The sequence below is a fragment of the Anser cygnoides genome, chromosome 7 (assembly GCF_040182565.1).
Source record: "Anser cygnoides isolate HZ-2024a breed goose chromosome 7, Taihu_goose_T2T_genome, whole genome shotgun sequence".
Lineage (NCBI taxonomy): Eukaryota > Metazoa > Chordata > Aves > Anseriformes > Anatidae > Anser > Anser cygnoides.
In genome coordinates this window covers 7,057,650-7,066,311 of record NC_089879.1, presented here as the reverse complement: position 1 = coordinate 7,066,311, position 8,662 = coordinate 7,057,650, and the positions used below count along the sequence as shown (strand labels likewise).

The window sequence follows — 8,662 nt, the reverse complement described above, 5'->3', positions numbered from 1 at the left end:
ACATCTCAGGGATAAGAAGTCTTTATCTTTTCATGAGACACGGAACCACAATTAATTTTAAAGTATTTTTATCTATGTAAAAAAAAAGTTGTTTTGCAAATTCCTAACAACCTCTCAGTTTACAAAGCAGACAGATTCCAAATAGCCATGATACAGGCATTCAAAATCGTTCATTCAACTATGTGTCCCCTTTCTAACAAAAAAAAATATAAAATCTAGGGTGCTCCATACATTCTTCCAGAAGCTGTTTCCAGCTGAATCCTCAAACCCACCAAGATCAATTAACAGGCTGCCAGTGAAGAGACGTGGTGCTGCCAGCGCCTCCATGAGCCCCTCACCCACTGCCAGAAGCTTTCAGAGGGACTTCAGGGTGGGAGCCGTGCACAGGATGGGTGCGGGAAGATGGGAGACCACAGCTGATGTCCATGCCACGGTCTGGGGTGAGGACATCCCCCTCTGCATTTCAGGGCACGCAAACAGAGAGGCCCCTTGTTACACTGTTAGGAGGAGAGACATTTTTGGGAAAAGCGGTGTGAGGATTTATAGGAGGACCCCCCCCATGTACTGGGAGAGCCCTTCAGCTGGGGTAGGTTCATACCAGCCCCCCAGAGCTGTGCCCCTGCTTGTTCTACCAGCCCACCCCCCAGCTCCTCCTGGCCAGCATGTCTGTGCCCCCAGGCATTGCTCCAGTGATGCTGCAGGGCTAGGAAACAGCGACAGCAACAAGGGAGTGCTTGTATCTCTCAAAATTCTTGTACAAATTTAGCTTTTCTTTCTTCTTTCTGTGTTAAAACTGAGAGAACAGGCTCGCTATTTAGTTGCTCATTTTTATCAAAATGTTTATACTGCCTTTCATTTTTCTAGCCAACCGCTGAGCAGGACCATAAAGTGAAATAGATCTAAAGGACTTGAAATGAAAAGTGAAATCTGCTTTCGTTATGTAGGTGGATTAATATGTAAAAACAATAAATGGATTTCTTTATTTAAAAATAAAAATTCAAGTGTGATGATTTCCTCCCCAAAGAGTCTACTAACTAAAAGTAGTTACGCTCCGGTGACAAAGGCAAGCATTAAATATGTTCTTGGGTTCTGCTTTTGTAACACAATAGTTTCAACTTTGTTATGTGCAAAAACATTTGACCAGAAAATACCTTTTATTTTAATTTTTTTTTTTAAATTTTTTTTCCCTGTAAACTTTTTTTTTTTTTAAAAAAAAAGCCCTAAGAGCTGGCTCCGCAAACCGCTTACGTTTCCTTTTATTGTCAGCAAGCATCCAGGAAGTGTCAGTCTAAGCCCATTCAGCCATACATCTTTCCCAGCCCATCTCTTTGCTGGATGCCTTCCGTGCAGGGATGAGAAGCAGCGCAGGCACGGCGCTGCGCTGACGTGCACTAGGCGTGCAGGAGCTGGTGCGGCATCACCTTCTCTGGACATGGGCTGCTCATCCTGAGGCACTTAAGGGATTAATGAAATGAAATTGTTTTTGGACTTGCTGCACTCTCGCTTATCTTTTAAATCCATAATGTCCCACAGAAGGCAAAATGTAGTAATTTTAGTCAGCAGCCTCTCATTAATTTTCTACCTTTGGGGGAACATACATTTATAGAAAGAGGGACTATATGGAGGCTAAGCTCATCACATGGCTTTTCACTTAAAGAGCTCAGCATGGCACAGCAGAGACAGAAGCGTAACATGCTTCAAATGAAAGCATTCTCAGAGTGAATGATGCGTGCCTCAACTGTGTCTGCAGATATACGCATCTTTATGTATATATATATGTTTTTATATACATGTATTTATACACACATATATACAAACCTATGGAGTCATCAGTTTTGAAGATAATCTTTTAGGTTAAGTATTTTCCCACATTAAACTGATAATTATCCCCTCCTTTTCTTCCTCTGTCCCCAGACACCAAACAAGCTGGATTTTTGCTTCATGTATTATTTATGCCGTGGAATTAATATGCAGATTCACAAAAACTTAAAAACTCATAATTATTCATAAAGGGCTTTAAGGTTATTTAGTACATATTTATGAAACTTTATGTTTGCTAGGAACTGTGTTTGAAAGTGCTATGGAAGGGTGTTGACTGAGGTTAATTACTAGCATGGAGAGTAATCTGAAAATGATCAAACTCTTTGAATGAAAATATTTGTCAGTATTTCTGATCTATATTTAAGTGAAGTAATGGACATCAATAGCCTTGCAAATGTATTCGGAAATGGCTCTGCAAGAAAGGAGATTTGCATATCTAATGCAAACAACCAATGAGGAAAAATATCGTTAGACACCTTTGATCGCTCAGCAAATGTAATAAATGATAGAGATTTATCCTGCTTGTTGTCCATCTGTGCTGAGTTATGTTATGTGCTTATATAAATATGATCTAGTCTAGAAAATATTAGCACCAATTTAAAGTAGCCAGAATCCTCCCCTCTATTCTGGAATAAGGTTCAGAACCGAGGCGTGAGCTGTTTATGATAGCCAAGATTTCTGTAGAAGTTACTTAGGGTAAGTACAGGCCGTATGTAAATAATACATTATATTGGTTTTATATTTACATAAATCTTTCTATCTTATGCATAATTAACTTCCTTTCTAATCCATTGTGCTCGAAGGTTGGAAACCTATAAAATATGCTATGGGTTACGTTGTGTCAAACAAGCAGCACTGGCAGCAATTCAGGAAGATAGGAGGCACCCAAAATATTATTACTGCTCTAATCCTACCAACAGGTATAAAGACGCTTAATTTTATGACCTTGACTGGACCAGCAACACCTGTGTGTGTGAGAGAGCTCAAAGGGTTGGGGCTGTATCCTGCCAGAGAGCAAGTGTCTCCAGGGGCTGTGTCGGCTGCAGAGCACAGTGACTCTGGAGTAAGGCACACAGGTACTTACAGTGATGGGATGTGTTAATCTCATAAATGTGGGGTTTACTTAACCTGTGCTTTTCTTAGGATGTGTATCAATTGATGAGCTTATTACCCAGAATCTATTGCACACAAATAAATACAGCACTTAGAGTTATTTATTTGAACGTATCATGTTAAACCTACAAAAAATACTATAAAGCTTTAGATCTTGATTAAACAGAAACAAATGATACCTTGGCTGACAGCAGTAATTATTATCTCAGCACAGGATGACTCCAGAGTGGCTCTGGACACATGTCAGACCCTGTTCATACTCATCCTTTGGTTTTTGAAGGCATAGAGATCACTTATCGTTGAGGGTCTGAACATTTTGTACTAATTTAACAACAGATATGTTCCTCTCCTTTCCTCCTCCATAGGTAAATGCAATTATATCCCCGGCCAGGTCCCCTTGGTTATACGAGCAGCTCTGTAACAGCTCATGCAAGTTGCTTTGTGGGGGCTGCACATTAGGAAGGGTGATTTTGTCTCCACCACCAGAGTAGAAATGCTGCAAAAATAATAACAACAGCAATAACAACAGTGATGATGTTGATGAATGTAGACCAGCCCTTCTTTTAAGGTTAGTTGGAAACACGGGGTCATCTCATGTTCTCGGCTTGGATGTGGTAGTTCAAGAGACTTTGTGGCCCATTTCTGATGCTGCTTCTTCTGGGTGGTCTCCAGCAAGGCTCTGCTTGGCACTCAGGGTGACTTTTCCGCACTGTGTGTGTGTGCGTGAACACAAGCAGACCCCAGTGCCCCCACTGTCCCTATCATCACCTAGGTTTGTCTGTGTCATACTCTGCAGCATGGTGGATTTTGCTCCCACCTCTTATTCCAGCACTTATAAGGACATGGTGACAGAGAGGTTGTATCTGCAAGGACCAGTTTTGGCATCTTTATTTTCCTTGGCCAGACCAAGAGGGGTGTATGTGGACCCCTGTGTCCCTCAGCATCTCTGCAGCCTCTCACCGGTTCTGCCCCCTGGGGGCTGTCTATCGCTGTTCCACTCTGGGCTAAAACTGAGCAGCACAAATTGAAAAACCAAGCCAAGGTGTATCAGGCTCTCCCCCTTCCTTCCTGGCCCTGCTCTGGATCTCTAGAGCAAGGTCATCTGGATGCGACTAGGAGGGAAAAGGGACAGCTGAAGCCTCAGCCACACAGAGGCGACACCATCAAACAGTCTCTTTCTCATGCTCTTCATGGAGGAGCAGTCCTTGCCAAAGATATTTTGAAATAAATGGAACAATAATATAGCCATAATAGTTGCCCTAAGTGCAATGACTATAGCCTGGATAGATTTGTAATCTCTTTTAATAAATACATTAAATTATTTGAAATAATGTCTTATTTGCCAACAGCTTATTCCATAAATATATATGGAATATAAAATAGGAGAGATTCCCTGACATAATTAAAATTGTACAGCCAAGTAGGAGGCAGGGAATAGTGTTATCTTTTCAGCTGCAAACTCTTTTACAGAAATATTTCTCACACACAAGCCTTCTATTTACCTTTAGGGACAGTATAATTGCATACTGAAAGCGGTGCAGCTCTGAGGCGCTGGCGGCTGGTGCCTCCACCTCCTACCCCCCGCCCCAGCTGCAGCTCGCTCAGACACACCACGGCTCCCCCTCTGCAGGACCAAGGGCACCCCAGACCTTGCCACCTGCATGGACACAGCCCCAGATGCTACATTAAGACCTCTTTTACCTTGAAACAAATATATCATTCCTTTGCCATCACGGACAGGCAGCCTGGATGTTCGCCCTTCTCTGTGGCAAGGGGCTGAAGGCAGTCAGGAGGGATCTGGGGAAGGATTTCTCATATTTACCATCTCCAGAAGGTCCAGAGCTAAGCAGAGACACTTGAGCAAAGGGTATGAAGGTTACGGCAGTTGGTTTTTATCCTCTGTGCAGACTAGGCATCAGGCAGGGTGATGTGTTGTTCAAATGTCTTAATGCCATTACCTAAAAGGATTAGGTCTGCATCGCAGAAACCATGAATAATGCAATAGGTTATTGATTAGATCTATTCTTAACAGTTAATGTATTGGGTTTTGGAGTGTTGGGGATTTATATACAGGATGACACACCAAAAAATGCGATCAACGCTGGTTTAGTATCTTATACTGGATGCTACTTCATCCTGCCTATAAAAGCCTATTTATAACAAAGGCTTTTTACTTCCTCAGCAAATTCATCTGGAGAAACTGTCTCCTCACACTGCAGACCGTTGTGTCAGGCAGTAATTTACCTCTCATCTAAGGATTGGCACCCACTAAAATAACTGGAAATAACAGAAGTTTCCAGACTCGTGATTTGAGGAGTCCTGCTCCACCTGCCCAGCTGCACACCCTTGGGTGCACACCAGTGTGCAAGGCATCGTACCCAGTTTTGAACTGCTGCCTATAGAAGGTCCTTTAATATGTCCTGAAAGTGTGTTCATGGGGAAATAGCACAAAGTAGCTGTAAACTCACCCCATCGCTGCATGCTGACTTCCCTGTGAAAACCTTTGCAGGGTTAAAACATGAGGTTGGAAGGGTGGTACAATGGCACAGGCAATAGGAGCAACAATATATATATACAGTGTAAGAGATAGCTGGGAGACAAGAAGGCAATGCAAATCTTTGCTTGCTTTGCTGAAGAGGTCACTTGCAGGGCTTCTAGCAGTCTCCTCTCTGAGAGGGACAGCCAACAATTTGTTCCATGGCCAGGTGTTCTTCGAGGAGGCTCAGTTTTATTTTCACATGCTTTTCATGGCTGTGCAGTGGCTGCAAGGTGATGTGATTGCTTAGAGTTGTTAGCATCTAAAAAAGGAAAACAAACAAGACAGTGGCCTCTTGCTGTGCCCCTTCCCTCTGTGACTTAACCGTCCCACCTAGCATCACCTCTTCTCACCAGGACACAGACTACCTAAAACTGAACTGATAACTTCCACACTTCCTTCTCTGCACCAGGAATCATGGTAAATGGGCTTTAAATACATCATGAAAGGGGGAAAATTTATTCAAAGAATAGGTATCCTGCAATGACTTCATGACAACCCTGTGTACAAAATGCTTGCATGCCAAAATGCAGCATATATTCTGTGTATGCACGCATGCCTGTGCAGATGCACAGGTAGGGCATGTGCTCTTGCGTACACCTGCACACCTAAATGCCTACACACTTTTTATGTGCACAGTTTGCAGAATAGAATAGTTTGGTTGGAAGAGGCCTTCATCTAGTCCCACTGCCTGACCACTTCAGGGCTCACTTTTATGCATAAAATATGGTGTATTGTATTCTCTCATTACCTTCAGTGGGTTTTGGATCTGGTCCATCTTGCAAACACACTGGGTTGTATTTCACACTCACAAATTGTATTTATGAGCCCATGTAAGTATACATCCTATCTTTGGTGGAGGAGTTGCTGAATTATTTTATCAAAGAAGTGCTTATTTTTGCTGATAGCAAAAAGAATTTCTCAGCTATTACCCCAGGTTTTATTTGTTTGTTTGTTTGTTTTGTTTTGTATTTTGGTTTGTGAAGCACACAGTGCACATTTTGGGGAACTGTAAGTATATAATCCCAATCATGTAATTTTTCAGAGCAAACACCATAGCATAATTTGCCAGCAGACTGTAGAAAGCTAAACTATGGATAGCTACAGCACACAGGACAATGGTGCTAATTACAGAATTACATAAAGTAAAACAACTCAAACCTTTACTTAAAATAATTATATTAAACTATAGTTTAAAAAAATATTGCCTGAAGTCATGCTGGAGGGAAACAGAAATGAAATCATATTTAAACACTGAATTCGAAGAAAATGCGAAATAAAAAAAATGGCTATTTTTCAGCCGACCCAAACTCTAGAACATCAATTGCAATGCTCACTATTGTTTGTCAGGAAGAACATTTAAATCACAGCAACTCTCTGAAATTTCTTAAATCCAAATTTAATGCAGGGTGGAGCTGCTGTTATTCCCTTCCACCCCAGTTAGGCATCATTTTACATCATGTTGTGCTTATTAGTCAGGCTCCTGTTATAAATACATGAGTGATGCCCTCGACTTCTTACAATTGCCGTTGTCTGCCGTCATGATCAGAGATACAGTCCTGCATATTATGGGGCTGATCTAGACTTCAGCTGAAGTCGATGGAGAGTTTCCATTTTGGTGTACTTTGGATCCATCCCTTATTAGAGGTCAATGGGGATGCATTCTGCACACACATGAATTGCAGGCCTGTATGCTATTAGATAAGACCTGCTCTCTGTGCACCACCAGACGCACTGCTCTCTTTTCACCCCTGTGCATTCAGCAGATAGAAGAGCTAACTATGAAGAGCTGCTTGGTTCAGAACTTGTATGAACTTCACCAAACACAACATCTCAGTGTGAGGGTTGAGTTTGCTGTCATTCTACACATAGGAAGCAGCTGAGAAGTTTGGATTTGTGTCTCAAAATCACCAGAGCACAATGGGGTCCTGGCATGAAGGCCATTTGCAGCATGCATTGCTTAGCAACAAAATCTGTGGCTTCTTCAAAGCAGAATAATTTGTAGGTGCTCTGCTGTTCTTACACCTATTAGCTGTGGTCAGAAAACAGGGGCTGAAGGAAAGTACTACTTCAGTTCCTCAGTAAATTATACTATTCTGACACAGAAGCCAAGGCTCTAAAATTAAGCAAATATACACCAAATATTACACAGAAACCTCAAACGCAAAAAATTAAAATAAAATGTGGTCAGTCTTTGAACTCATACATATAACAGACACTGGAGTATTAAAACAACAGAGGCACTCATATCAGCTTGGGAACTCCAGCATAATTTAGTCTAAAGTTATTCACAAACATTATCAATATTTCTGAGTTTACACTCGCACCTTTGACTGTTGACTTAAAGCATCTAGTCTGGTTCATGCTACTGGTAATGTTTACACTTTGGAATCTATTATGCATAGAAAAATTAGGGATTATCTTTGACCTGGGTCCCACATATTTTTATGCAAAACTAAATAATAGGGTTATTTATTCATTTAATCAATTCCATATATTTGCCATAAGCAGGCTTGATTTCTTCTGAGGTCGCAATCAACATCATACTTCTGGGAGGACATATGGCTTGACTATTAACACAGCTATCCTCAGCTCTCACATCTTTTCTCAGGTTGGGAGCACTACATATTAATATGGGTTAATCATTATATGGAAACATCAAAAGGAAAGTGATTACTGGGGTAGTGCAGGCACATTTAACTCTTAAATGGGGAGGGATGTGTATATTTGTTAGGGAGGAAAAAGGAAAACCGCAACATACTCTACACTCACACAGAAAGAAAAGATTTTAGGCAATGAATGTGTCTGCAGGACCTCTTGCAGAGTGCTGTAGGCTCCCTCTGACCATGATGTGGTTGCTCTGTGATAAAAGCTATATAAAAGGTAACTATCACTTCGTGGCTGCTTGGAGTGCAGAAACAGGATGCAAAAAATCATCTTGATGCCTATAATTACAATCCTCATACCTTTTGCTATGCCACATGTCAGCGTAGCTGCCAGGCCCTGCCTCAATTTTCATCAAAGATCTTTGTAGAGCTAAAATTCTGCTTTTCCATACACTTACAGCTTCCCAGGCTTCATCGTACTACCACATAAATGGACCTGTTTATTTCAAATGATATCTGCTTCAGAGGGCATCATAAGTAGCTTTAAAAATTAATGATTGCTAATGACCTGCGGTCCAAGAATCAG

General features: G+C 41.5%; 1 long non-coding RNA gene across 4 annotated transcripts in view; it reads right to left on the bottom strand.

Moving 5' to 3' along the window:
* Positions 1-355: 355 nt before the first annotated feature.
* LOC125180526 (uncharacterized) overlaps positions 356-8,662 on the bottom strand; it is a 28,552-nt gene continuing 20,245 nt past the window's right edge. For all 4 annotated transcript variants that reach the window (XR_010832866.1, XR_010832868.1, XR_010832865.1 and 1 more), the window contains one exon: positions 356-5,732. This is a non-coding gene — a long non-coding RNA (uncharacterized lncRNA). The remainder of the gene's footprint in view (positions 5,733-8,662) is intronic.